At 46.3% G+C, this 14,560-nt stretch overlaps 1 long non-coding RNA gene across 2 annotated transcripts; it reads right to left on the bottom strand.

Moving 5' to 3' along the window:
* Positions 1–5,572: 5,572 nt before the first annotated feature.
* Positions 5,573–12,739, bottom strand: LOC122236710. Of its 2 annotated transcripts, none has more exons than XR_006214912.1 (6): positions 12,700–12,739; positions 11,678–11,760; positions 10,080–10,230; positions 9,388–9,511; positions 7,493–7,631; positions 5,573–6,540 (listed from the first exon to the last, which is right to left on the bottom strand). It is a non-coding gene; the product is annotated as an uncharacterized LOC122236710 (long non-coding RNA). The 2 variants fall into 2 exon arrangements; XR_006214913.1 differs by having other exon boundaries at positions 9,388–9,475.
* Positions 12,740–14,560: the final 1,821 nt, after the last annotated feature.

The raw sequence follows: 14,560 nt of genomic DNA, 5'->3' as shown, positions 1-14,560 counted from the left end.
TGATTGCTGATGCCAGAACTTCCAACACTATGTTAAACAACAGCGGTGAGAGTGGGCATCCCTGTCGTGTTCCTGATCTCAGGGAAAAAGCTCTCAGTTTTTCCCCGTTGAGGATGATGTTAGCTGTGGGCTTTTCATAAATGGCTTTTATGATCTTTAAGTATGTTCCTTCTATCCCGACTTTCTCAAGGGTTTTTATTAAGAAAGGGTGCTGGATTTTGTCAAAGGCCTTTTCTGTATCGATTGACAGGATCATATGGTTCTTATCTTTTTTTTTGTTAATGTGATGTATCACGTTGATTGATTTGCGAATGTTGAACCAGCCCTGCATCCCAGGAATGAATCCCACTTGATCATGGTGAATAATTCTTTTTATATGCCGTTGAATTCGATTTGCTAGTATCTTATTAAGAATTTTTGCATCCATATTCATCAGGGATATTGGCCTGTAGTTCTCTTTTTTTACTGGGTCTCTGTCTGGTTTAGGAATCAAAGTAATACTGGCTTCATAGAATGAGTCTGGAAGTTTTCCTTCCCTTTCTATTTCTTGGAATAGCTTGAGAAGGATAGGTATTATCTCTGCTTTAAACGTCTGGTAGAACTCCCCTGGGAAGCCATCTGGTCCTGGACTCTTATTTGTTGGGAGATTTTTGATAACCGATTCAATGTCTTCGCTGGTTATGGGTCTGTTCAAGCTTTCTATTTCCTCCTGATTGAGTTTTGGAAGAGTGTGGGTGTTTAGGAATTTGTCCATTTCTTCCAGGTTGTCCAATTTGTTGGCATATAATTTTTCATGGTATTCCCTGATAATTGTTTGTATCTCTGAGGGATTGGTTGTAATAAATCCATTTTCATTCATGATTTTATCTATTTGGGTCATCTCCCTTTTCTTTTTGAGAAGCCTGGCTAGAGGTTTGTCAATTTTGTTTATTTTTTCAAAGAACCAACTCTTGGTTTCGTTGATCTGCTCTACCATTTTTTTAGATTCTATATTGTTTATTTCTGGTCTGATCTTTATTATTTCTCTTCTTCTGCTGGGTTTAGGCTGCCTTTGCTGTTCTGCTTCTATTTCCTTTAGGTGTGCTGTTAGATTTTGTATTTGGGATTTTTCTTGTTTCTTGAGATAGGCCTGGATTGCAATGTATTTTCCTCTCAGGACTGCCTTCGCTGCGTCCCAAAGCGTTTGGATTGTTGTATTTTCATTTTCGTTTGTTTCCATATATTTTTTAATTTCTTCTCTAATTGCCTGGTTGACCCACTCATTCGTTAGTAGGGTGTTCTTTAACCTCCATGCTTTTGGAGGTTTTCCAGACTTTTTCCTGTGGTTGATTTCAAGCTTCATAGCATTGTGGTCTGAAAGTATGCGTGGTATAATTTCAATTCTTGTAAACTTATGAAGGGCTGTTTTGTGACCCAGTATATGATCTATCTTGGAGAATGTTTCATGTGCACTCGAGAAGAAAGTATATTCTGTTGCTTTGGGATGCAGAGTTCTAAATATATCTGTCAAGTCCATCTGATCCAATGTATCATTCAGGGCCCTTGTTTCTTTATTGACTGTGTGTCTAGATGATCTATCCATTTCTGTAAGTGGGGTGTTAAAGTCCCCTGCAATGACCACATTCTTATCAATAAGGTTGCTTATGTTTATGAGTAATTGTTTTATATATTTGGGGGCTCCGGTATTCGGCGCATAGACATTTATAATTGTTAGCTCTTCCTGATGGATAGACCCTGTAATTATTATATAATGCCCTTCTTCATCTCTTGTTACAGCCTTTAATTTAAAGTCTAGTTTGTCTGATATAAGTATGGCTACTCCAGCTTTCTTTTGGCTTCCAGTAGCATGATAAATAGTTCTCCATCCCCTCACTCTCAATCTAAAGGTGTCCTCAGATCTAAAATGAGTCTCTTGTAGACAGCAAATAGATGGGTCTTGTTTTTTTATCCATTCTGATACCCTATGTCTTTTGGTTGGCGCATTTAGTCCATTTACATTCAGTGTTATTAGAGAAAGATACGGGTTTAGAGTCATTGTGATGTCTGTATGTTTTATGCTTGTAGTGATGTCTCTGGTACTTTGTCTCACAGGATCCCCCTTAGGATCTCTTGTAGGGCTGGTTTAGTGGTGACAAATTCCTTCAATTTTTGTTTGTTTAGGAAGACCTTTATCTCTCCTTCTATTCTAAATGACAGACTTGCTGGATAAAGGATTCTCGGCTGCATATTTTTTCTGTTTAGCACACTGAAGATATCGTGCCAAGCCTTTCTGGCCTGCCAAGTTTCAGAAGAGAGATCAGTCACGAGTCTTATAGGTCTCCCTTTATATGTGAGGGCACGTTTATCCCTTGCTGCTTTCAGAATTTTCTCTTTATCCTTGTATTTTGCCAGTTTCACTATGATATGTCGTGCAGAAGATCGATTCAAGTTATGTCTGAAGGGAGTTCTCTGTGCCTCTTGGATTTCAATGCCTTTTTCCTTCCCCAGTTCAGGGAAGTTCTCAGCTATAATTTCTTCAAGTACCCCTTCAGCCCCTTTCCCTCTCTCTTCCTCCTCTGGGATACCAATTATGCGTATATTATTTCTTTTTAGTGTATCACTTAGTTCTCTAATTTTCCCCTCATACTCCTGGATTTGTTTATCTCTCTCTCTCAGCTTCCTCTTTTTCCGTAACTTTATCTTCTAGTTCACCTATTCTCTCCTCTGCCTCTTCAATCCGAGCTGTCGTCGTTTCCATTTTGTTTTGCATTTCGTTTAAAGCGCTTTTCAGCTCCTCGTGACTGTTCCTTAGTCCCTTGATCTCTGTAGCAGGAGATTCTCTGCTGTCCTCTATACTGTTTTCAAGCCCAGCGATTAATTTTATGACTATTATTCTAAATTCACTTTCTGTTATATTATTTAAATCCTTTTTGATCAGCTCATTAGCTGTTGTTATTTCCTGGAGATTCTTCTGAGGGGAATTCTTCCGTTTGGTCATTTTGGATAGTCCCTGGAGTGGTGAGGACCTGCAGGGCACTTCCCCTGTGCTGTGGTGTATAACTGGAGTTGGTGGGCGGGGCCGCAGTCCGACCCGATGTCTGCCCCCAGCCCACCGCTGGGGCCACAGTCAGACTGGTGTGTGCCTTGTCTTCCCCTCTCCTAGGGGCGGGATTCACTGTGGGGTGGCGTGGCCCGTCTGGGCTACTTGCACACTGCCAGGCTTGTGGTGCTGGGGATGTGGTGTATTAGCTGGGGTGGGTAGGCAAGGTGCACGGGGGCAGGAGGGGTAGGCTTAGCTCGATTCTCCTTAGGTGATCCACTTCAGGAGGGGCCCTGTGGCAGCGGGAGGGAGTCAGATCCGCTGCCGGAGGTTTGGCTCCGCAGAAGCACAGAGTTGGGTGTTTGCTCGGAGCGAGCAAGTTCCCTGGCAGGAACTGGTTCCCTTTGGGATTTTGGCTGGGGGATGGGCGGGGGAGATGGCGCTGGCGAGCGCCTTTGTCCCCCGCCAAGCTGAGCTCTGTCGTCCGGGGGCTCAGCAACTCTCCCTCCCTTTGTCCTCCAGCCTTCCCGCTTTCGGAGCAGAGCTGTTAACTTATGACCTCCCAGACGCTAAGTCGCGCTTGCTGTCGGAACACAGTCCATCCGGCCCCTCCGCTTTTGCCAGCCCGACTCGGGGGCTCCGCTTGGCCGGGAGCTGCCCCTCCGCCCCGGCTCCCTCCCGCCAGTCCGTGGAGCGCGCACCGCCTTGCCGCCCTTCCTACCCTCTTCCGTGGGCCTCTTGTCTGCGCTTGGCTCCGGAGACTCCGTTCTGCTAATCCTCTGGCGGTTTTCTGGGTTATTTAGGCAGGTGTAGGTGGAATCTAAGTGATCAGCAGGACGCGCGGTGAGCCCAGCGTCCTCCTACGCCGCCATCTTCCCTCTGGCTCCAGCTGTGGCATTTTAAACTCCTCACTTAAAATCCAGAATCCAGAGATCATCAGTAGATGTAAGAATAGCAATGCACTATCATGTTGCACGTAACTAGTTCCAGAAGGAGAATACGGACCTTATTCTAAAATACTTTCGGTTGAGGGCAATAATCCATCGTTGCAAGTTCCAGGCTGCAGGCTCTGGGGGCAGCACAATGCCTGACTCCTGGTTTTGGAACATAAGGAAGGTCATGCTCAAGCAGGGGCAATGGAGCAGGGATTGGGGGAGGGCGGGGAGACAGATCATAGTTTCCTCCCCGTCGGGCACACTCTGGACTTCACCTGCTGATGAGCTGCACACTCTGATTCAAGCCATCTCTCTCCATGACCGATCCTGAGACTGGGTCCCAACATGCCAGGCAAAATGAGGGGGGACCCATCTTCCCAGGGGCAATGGCCTCTACAGAGCATGCCGCAGTGAGGTTGGAGCCTTGTACTCATGGAACTGTCATGCCCGGGTATTCTACTCTTTCTGCCCCCAACACTAAGAGCATCTTCACAGAGCCCCCGCCTGCATGGCCCATCACCCTCTCCACACACCGTGACCAGCTCCATCCTCTCCTCTTTGTCTCTGCTTCTCTCTACTCCTGTCTCCCTCTGTTTCTTCGTCTCACTTTCTCAGACATGCCCAATTCCCCCATCGCTGACTCAGTGCCTCTCTCCTTGCCTGTCTCTTCCTCTTCCTCTCCACAGGCCCTCAGCTTTCTGCTCTGTGCAGCCCTGTCCAGGAAGCAGGGCACCACATATCCTGTGTCCCCCTCTCTCCTGTCATGTTTTAGCGCAGGCCCTGAACGAAGTGGGTGAGAATCCTGTTTACAGAAGCAGCTCATGCTGACCTTTACTGCAGCATTGCTGTTCCAAGCCACTCCTGGGAAGCGTGTGGACAGCCAGGCCTTGACCCCTTGATGGCCCAGCCATGTCCCTAATGTTGCTGGAGGGCTGGTTGCCTCTGCAACCTGGGAGGAAGAAGGGCCCTGCAGGCGTCAGGGGCTCTGTGGCAGAATGCATGGGCTTTGAGGACCCAGAAAGAGCCAGATGCTTACAACCAAATCCTCCTTGGAGGTGAGGGAGGAACAGTATCATGTCACTGAACTCTGTCCTACCCATCTGTCACTAAGGAAACAGTGGGAGGAGGGGCACCCAGGTGGCTCAGTCGGTTAAGCGTCTGACTTCAGCTCAGGTCATGATCTCATGGGTTGTGAATTTGAGACTCTCGTTCGGTTCTGCGCTCACAGCTCAGAGCCTGGAGCCTGCTTTGGATTCTGTGTCTCCCTCTCTGTCTCCCCCTCCCTCACTTGTGCTCTGGGAGCACAATACACTGGGAGGAATATGGGACCTCATAAGACTTACTCCAAAACTACCACCATTAGTCTTCCTCAGTGCCCACCTGGATTGGTGCTGTGAGATAGCGAGTAGGTGGGAAAAGTCCACAACGTGGATTAATGCAGGGTTTCCTCGCTGTTCTACCAGAGACACTGCTGACCCCTCATCCATGTCTTGCAATCAGGAATCAGCCACTTCCTGGGGACTGATAGCTGCCCTGCTGATCACCACACACCACGGTGATTAGCAGGTGCCATGTGCTTGCGAGTATCTACTGAAGAGTGAACACAACTGTCACCAGATCCAGAGGAAGGTTGTGGCCACCACCCCAGAAGGAACCAGGGGGACATGTGCAGTCAATACAATTCAAACAGTCCCTTATCTTCTGCCCCTATTACTGTAGATTCTACCTGTTTGTGACCGTGTATACAGGAGTCATACTGTGTACATCAAAATAGAATGACCGTAGGTCCTCCCGGAAGCAGATACTGACACAAAGACAGAACGGTGATGGGTTTGTCAGGGGAAATGAGGAAAGACAAAATAGAGGGGACAGGATTGGTCAGGGAAAGAATTCGGTCAAATACACATATCAGACAACTTTTCTAAATATATTACATCGCCACAGCCCATTTGTCACAGTTCAGGGTCCTCTTCAGACTTCAAGTTCTCCCGTATGGCAAAGACATTTGGGGTTATTGCAATGGGATCTTGTGTTCTCCTCTATGCATTATGTCTTCAACAATATATCTGCGGCCTTGGATGAACACTTAATTGCGTGGCCGCATCTGTGTGTCTACCTACAAGGGAAGATGACTGTCTTCAAATCTTAGATATAGACTCCTGAATGTACACAGGATCACAGTTATCTTTTTCTTTTTTGCAAATTAGGACCTGAATTTTAAAAAGAAAAAACACAGGGGTCTTTGCCATATTTTTTGAAACAGGGATTGCCAACCTCTCAGCCTCAGGCATTACACTCTTAGTTTCATGAAATTGAATGAACATCTGTCGATGACCTTCTGTGTGGAGATACATTCATTGCCACCCTGAGAAGGGTGAGTGTCCACTCATCCCATACATTTTACAAATTCCTTAAGTGCTTCTCACCTCTTCATCGTACTGACCTCAGAAACCAACATTGTCCCTGTTTCTCAGATTACAAACCTGAGGCTCTGAGATGACCGCCGAGAGCTGGTGTTAGAGCTGACACAGCAGGAACACAGGCAAAGCCTCAGGAGATTGCGAGGGAAGTTTCGGAGGCGCAAACCTGCAGGCAGGATGGTGACAGCAGACGCATGGGTGTGGTGACCAGAGTACAGCAGGGGCGGCTCCTCCTCGCCCCTGAGTTTCCCACCAAGAGTCTGACTCAGGCTGAAGGCCAAGGAAGCGGCACAGCTGATCTACAACGTGCCTTCACATTTAGTCTCACTGAGACACACAAACTTAGGCAGACAAGCGTTTCCTAAGACTAAGTTTAATTTACCAAATCTCCAGGACATGCCTTCATACAAGTGTGGACCCTTCAGAAAACCAAGAGAAACAACAATCCTTGTTTTTTAGATAAGGAACTGGGTGCACTGTGGTAACCTTGGCATTCCAGAGATGATGACTGCATTGTACACTGTGCTTGAACCCATGAAGCAGTTCTTCGCGGATATCCTCAAGCTCCCTGCCCAGGCCGTGGGCCCTGTCACAAAAGGCCTCCAAATCCATACCACTGACCCCAACACCCTCCCCTCTGCACTTCCTCAAACTCCGCTCGCCTTCCACAACTTTCCTTCTATTCCTGTGTGATTCACATTTCCCCCATTCCTTCACTGCTGCTTCCACTAAAGCGACCACAAGTTCCGTGTCATATAACACGTGCCCCATTTCACACAGGACACCTGAGGCACCTAAAGATAGGGGTGCATCTCATCTGTCACAGAACCCACAACATTGTGTCTGTAAAATATGCACCAGTACGGCTGATATGTCTGCCTTTGTGTAAAAATGCTCTTTCTTTTTGACAAGAGCAACCTATAGTTCACCTCATTACAGGGAAATGGCAAAGCCCATTGTACGTATGTCCTGAGAAACCTTGGATTTATATGACACTGTCCTCAGGCAGGTTTGCAGTGGAATTGCCAAGCCCTCCCAACCATCTCATTCCCACAAAGTCAATCATGAAGAAGACGAATACGCTTTATCAGTCACTCATCCAGTTCAGGTCATCTTACCAAATTGAGTACGTGGAGGAGCTGGTGGAGGAGGCGGAGGTGGCCCATAGCCCGTGACTCATGGTGAAGGGTGGTCCATGGGGGACAGACGGCAAGGCGATCCTGGGGAAGGACCAGGCCCTCTTGCATTCATAATGGCCTGCGGAACAGAAATGAAAGCTATGTTCATAGGACAGAGCAAAGCACCAACACCAGCAAAAAGTGGGAACCCAAAGAAGCAGTGCTCATCTCCTGCCAGCTTCCCCACCACCAGGTTCCAAGAGGGCAGCATCAGTGCCAAAATCTCTACCCATACTTTGGGTTCCACTTATAGCTTTGGGGGTGGGGAACGGATGCTATGGGGACAAACCAGTGTTCTCACATGTGTGCAAATGTAGAACAGCAAGCTCTTGTCCTAGAGGATTTATGGAATGAATCTCCTGCCAGCTTCCCCACCCCCAGGTTCCAAGCGGGCAGCATCGGCATCAAAAGAACTCTACCCATACTTTGGGTTCTGCTGAGAGCTTTGGGGAGGGGGAACAGAGGCTATGGGAAGAAACTAGTGTCCCAACTTGTCTGCAAATGTAGAACAGCAAGGGCTCTTGTCCTAAAGGATTTGTGGAGTGAATATGGAGTAAATTAATAAAATAGCATATTCCTGATATGAAGCCATCTAAGTCCAGGATCAACCACCACCCCTCACCCCCTCCACCACAGAGCCTGCTTATTTGTATGTGAAGAACTACAGATTGAGAAGGAAGGACAATCCCAGTCTCCACACATGGAATCATAGCCCTCGTGGCTCAAAGCTCTGCCTCTAAGCCCCTGCCTGTGCCCAATCTGCTTCTCTGCTGACAATGGGGTCTCCTCCTCTCTGGAAGTGCTATCCATGGGCACAGAGACACATGGGGCAATGGGGATCCTGAGTCATAGAGAGAACTTAGAAAAACATGTTCTTACAGAAACATGTTACCTATACATGTTAGTTAGGCTTAGTTAATTTATTTTAATACAGTGGTACTTCTCAGATTTAGTACAGTACAATTTGCAGTATAATCGTGTCCTCTGGAAAAATGAACTGAAATTCCAGATAACAGAATTAACACAAATGCACTGTCATTTCTGCTTTACCTTTCCATGTTTCACCTGCAATACTGACATAGGACCCAAGAGAATGTGCTCATGTGAACATAAACGAAGGACACACTGGGGAATTAAGATGCAGGTAATAACGGATTTTCTCTCTTCACCATTCATGTTCCCATGAATGTTTTCTAGGACAAATATGTCACCTCTTATAGTTCAGAGTATTTAGACCCAGGGCACATGTGAAGGGATTCCGGCAGCACATTTACAAAAAAAAAGGAAAAAAAGAACAAGAAAAAAGAAAAAAAAGGCTAAATGTTGATGGGTATGAAATTTACTTTGTCTAAGAACACTCTAAATTATACATACAAAAATAAAGTTGGAGTGAAGGCATTTTGCATTTTCATACCATAAGGATAACCACAGATTTTCTGAACACGTTTATCTCCTACACAGAAACAGAACAGGAAGTAACAACAAAAGCAATGATTCCACTTTGAGAAGGTCCAGTAAAAAGGAGGCATGCCAGAAGACTTCCAGGTGGAGTGTGGTGTCATCATCTTTGGGTTATTTCCAGGAACATACTGGAAAAGCCCTCAGGTCCTCAGCCCTAACCATGTTTGCCTTCTAAACTTACCACAAAGAGTTGACGGAATGAAAATAGAGAAGCCCGTAGACACTTGGGTTAAGGTTGAGCATTTGGAAAATAAGAAAAACAAACAGACATATCATACAACACACAAAACAGACACAATGCCAGGAGAGAGTGCTGAACAGAAAAATGAGGGTTTCCCCAAAGAGTTACAAGTGAAAATGTCCATGGCACTTACCTTGTCCTTCTTGGTCCTTTTGGTAGACCTTCTTGGTACTCAGGGTTGCTGTCAATCACGGGAGCAAATTCTGGATCTGCAAAAGACCCTAGAAGGGATGAAGGTTTCTTTTGATTGGAGTAGACTGTGCAGAGACAAAAACAAAAAACAAAAACCATCACCTCATTCCTCAAACAACTGAAACTCTTTGGCCCAGTCAGATCCCAAATCACACGCACAGGGTATCCCACATGCTTCAGGTGATCCCAAGGTAAAGGGAGAGCCATTCTTTAAACTCTGATGAAGACCCATAAAAGCCCTGGTTCAGGTGTTTTCATAACTCCTCAAACAACTGTGGATGACTGGGGGCTCAACTGGATGGATATATGTTAGGCTGCGCCTCATGCCTCCCACCGCCCAGCACATGGACTGTGTATGGCACACATCTGCTGAAGCGCTAGGCCTGCTTTTCTGCATACAGCCCCATTCCATCTCCACAAGAGACACCTGTACCAACACAAGGTGGGGGAAATGATACAAGGATGATAAGTCAATCATGAGAAACTCAAGGAACGTGGTGATGGCGGCAGACACATTTCTCTTGCATTATAATGCCTTGTGGTAACACCTCTGCACTTTGCCCAAGACTCAACAACAACAAAAATTAGATGAATGTGCTTTGCAATCAACTCATACTGCTCAGATCATCTTACCAACGGGTGCAGGTGGAGGGGTTTAAGGTGGTTCTCAGGGCCACCAAGGTTCAGGAGGTGGATGTGCCCAGGAACCCATAGGGTGGCCTCTAGGGTAGGATGTGCAGAATCTTCCAGTTAACGGAGGAGGTCCCCACGGATCCACACTGCCCTGCAGAACAGAAGTGACAGGTACATTCATATGCCAGACAAGAGAACCAATACCCAAAGCAGCTGAAACCCAGAGAAGAACATGTCAGCACTTGCCACCTTCTCTGCCACCAGGATCCAAGAGAGTAGCTTCACTACCTGAAAACTCTATCCCTCCCACTGGGTACCACCTACAGCCTAGACGAATAAATGCAGGAGGCTAAACTGTCACCACATGTCCCTGTCCATGTCTGAGAATGTAGAACAAAATGATCCCATCTTAGAGGATTGAAAGAAGTAATTCCAAACAAATGAAGTAGCCTATTTCAGACAGGCAGACATCTATGTCCAAGATCACCCTGCATCCTTCCACTACAGTGACTGTAGAAGCTATGTTTTGGGCATCTTCAGAACACACACACACACACACACACACACACACACACACGAGTGCAAATAAATAGTTCCTTATCTGCACAAAAAAATCACAGCTGCTACTGGGGAAAAGTTCTGCCAGCAGACCCCTCACTTTGCCCCCTCTGCTTCCTTCCCTGAGAAAGGGGTCTTCCCCATCTCTCAATGTGCTGTCAAAGGCCTAAGAGGACACTGGGGAGTTGGGGATGCCTGGCATCTTGCAGGGGAACTGAGAAAGTGTTTGCTGTGACAAACATATTACTTGTCAATGTCTACTAAGCCCACATGTGTTTATCTGAATTCATAAGGAATTCTGATTTTGAGCTCACTGCAAGACACAGAGTAATACATCGTATGGGGAAAAAGGGGAAGGAATTCGTTTAACAGAATTAATGAGAACGTGTTTTGATTTTGGTACCAATTCCCAGGGATGTGTCATGAGTGATGATACCAGCTCTAACACAGATTGGAGACACAACTGAAGGACCTTGTGTTCAGAATATTTTTACCTAAGATACAGCTTGAAGGATTCCAAACAGCTCATTGACCAACGAAGATGTGAAGGTGGTGAGTTATGACAATAACTTTGTCTAAGACCACTCTAAATTGTACAGGGCACACAATATAAAAATAGAGGGGTGTCTTTTTGCATTTCCAATTAACAGATAGCTTTAACATGTAATTGCATGACCAGAAAGAGGAAAATAACAACAACACTGATCCCACAGAGAGGCGGTATGGTAGGAGTCAACAAGCCTAGAGACTTTAGTATGGGGTGCAGTGTTATCTTCCTGGTGTTATTTCCAGACCACATGGGAAAAGCCATAGGGTTCTCAATCTCTAAGTTCCTTTGGCTACTAAACTTACCAGAAAAAGGTGACAGGCTGAAAAGAGAGAAGCCTGTAGACTCTTGGGTTAAGGCTGTGCATTTGGCAAATAGAAACAGGTGGATATATCACACAACACATATAACAGGGAAAAGGCTGGAGAGCATGCTGTATTGAAAATGAGGGTGTCCAGACAGACATACAGCTGAAAATGGCCCCAGCATTTACCTTGTCCTTCTTGGCATTTTTGGTAGAGTGCTTGTTGTTGTGACTCACGGGAGTGACACCAGCTTCTGGATCGGCTAAAGGCTCTAGAAGGGATAGAGGTGTATTCTGATTTTAGTAGACTGCAGAATTGAAACAAACACCACATCTTGTGACATCTTAAACTCTTCCCCACACTCAGGACCATGAAGAGGCAGAGAGTAACCCACAAGCCTCAGGTGACCCCTACGATAAGGGGGAGATCCATCCCCTCATCTTAAAGAAGAAACCATAGGGCCCTGGTTCTTGTTCTTCATAATTAGTCAAATAACTTTCAACAGGTCAACTCAAAGAGAAAACTGGAAATTGTCACCAAAACAGCCATTTCTTAATATACATTAGGGGAAATAAATCACCATCTCATGACAGATAAGAATTAAAATTAGAGTGTCAATTGGTGGAAAACATCAATAAATCCTCAACAGAAGAGCATGGGTGTGTTTCTTCTGGCTCCAGGAGAATTGTTCAATCTTTCAGCTTATCTATAAGCTGCCTTCCACATGGGAGCAGGTATTATATAACTATTTCCGAATAGAAATGTACTTAGACTAATATTATAATCAAGAGAAAAGATCTGATCCTGATCCTTGAGGAAGATTCCACAGGGCCCTGGTTCAGGTGTTTTCATAACTGATCGAGCAACTGTGAACAGCTCAGGTCTCAACTAGCTAGAAATAAATTTAGGGGTGTGTCTCATCCCTCAGAGAGCCCAACACGTGGTCTTTGTAACAAGCTACATCCTAAGGAGTGCTAGGTCTGTCAACCTGTATAAGGACTGTTTCTTCTCTAGAAGAGACACTTGCTGCCCAGCTCACCATGTGGAAATGACAGCCCATTTCATGCATGTCCTGAGAATGTTACAATGCCCTCAGTCAGGTTGACCTGAAAGCCCTGTGATGCCATCACTGCATCTTCCCCCAAAGACTCAACAGGAAAAAGATGAAAGGTGTTTTACAAGTCAACTTCTACTATTCATATCATCTTACCAAATGCTGGAGGTGGACGTGGAGGTGGACGTGGAGGTGGAGGTGGACGTGGAGGTGGACGTGGAGGTGGAGGTGGCGGTGGCGGTGGCGGTGGAGGTGGAGGTGGAGGGTGAGGTCCCAGAGGCCACCAGGGTGGAGAAGATGGGGTTGGCCCAGAGCCCATGAATGGTGATAAAGGGCGCCCATGGGATAGTGCCCCATGGAGGGCACTTCTGGGAAAGAAGGAAATGCTCTGGCAGCTACGTTGACCTACAGAACAGATATTAAACTTTTGAGATGTGTTAGGGTAAAAGGTGAAAAATCCAACATCAACACTAATATAGCTGAACAGCAATGAAGCAGGAATGCTCTGGCAGCTACGTTGACCTACAGAACAGATATTAAACTTTTGAGATGTGTTAGGGTAAAAGGTGAAAAATCCAACATCAACACTAATATAGCTGAACAGCAATGAAGCAGGAACAGTGCCTGTCTCCTTCACTTCCTCCTGGTTTCAACAGGGCTTCTTTATAGAAAGTGTATTTTCTATGGAGCATTTACCCAAAAGCCAAATCAAGAAAGCTTATCGGGACATACAGCCTCCAATTCATGCTGTTGTTCACGTTATTCATGTGAAACAAAAGAAAAAGCCTTCAACATTGTCTCAAGGTGGAAGGGGGGCTGACCCATGTCCATTCTGGCACCCACTCTCCAGTTAAGTGTTAACTGGGAGGTTGTAGGGGGGTCCACAGACATTGGAGGGGCGTGAGTTCCACCACCCACAGGGACAGACCCAAAAAGCCCTGCTGGCTGGGGGTGTCTGAGGGAAACAGTGTCCTGTCACCACTGTGAGACAACCTGTGCCCTCTAGTAACCACCTGGGACTTTTTGCAGGAGACCAAACAATGACACCCACTGGAAGAAGCAGCCGATTGTGCGGATGTTGCCTCAGAAGTTAAACTACTGCATTCCACAATGTGCTCCATACCTCTCCATGGAGGGATCTCCCTGTCAGGTCCTCTTGCCATTGGTTTGTGCCTCCTGAATTCCTCTGGAAGCCTCTGTCTTTGGATGACTTCTAGTCTTGAAGATCGAGATGAATCAGTTTCGCTAAGAGTTATCACACCCAGGCCTCCACTGGACACCGAACAGTTTCGCCTTTTTAAAAACCTCACAGCACCCTTGAAAGAAATACGTCAAAGTCCTGCACCTGCATTTCGAGTAGGTGACCTCCCTGCTCTGCTCCACCACCACCCTCTCCAGATCACGAGCCCTGAGCTGGGAGAGAGAAACACATCCACATCCAGCTGTGGCAAGGTGTGCACAAGAGGAGGAGAGAAAAACATTCTAACCCAGTTGTCCAGAGCCACCTTCTCACAAAGAGCAATCGGAAAGAGTCAGCACATCAATAAAAACCCATGTGGAGAGATTCAGTGGCCTGCTATGATCATCTGCATTAGGTGCTGAAGCACTCAGGAACTACTGGGCAGAGTGCAGCCTACCAGGTGTCCGAAGGTGAGCTCTGACTGCTGCAGCTGTTCTCGTGTTCCTTCTACTCTTCTCCTGGGAGCGCAGTCACTTTCACCAGATGAAGCACAATGTTGAGGGTGATGTTAATTGGCCCAGATTCCCATTATAAGAACTGATCTCTCATGCACACGGCCCAATCATATAAGACACATTTCACATGAGGCGGAGAGTACAGAAAGCTCAAAGCCATTGCTACACCATCTTGGATTTATTATTTAATGCCTGTGGGGCTCCACGTTGACACGGTCTCCTTATCCGTGGTGACAGCTCCCTAATCCTGCAATGAGGATCTTTCATCATAAAGTTCATGGGGCACCTGGGTGGCTCAGTCGGTAAAGCGTCGGACTTCAGC

Source organism: Panthera tigris, chromosome A2, assembly GCF_018350195.1.
Source record: "Panthera tigris isolate Pti1 chromosome A2, P.tigris_Pti1_mat1.1, whole genome shotgun sequence".
Lineage (NCBI taxonomy): Eukaryota > Metazoa > Chordata > Mammalia > Carnivora > Felidae > Panthera > Panthera tigris.
Note: the sequence above shows the minus strand (reverse complement) of the source record. Positions and strands in the feature narration are given on the sequence as shown.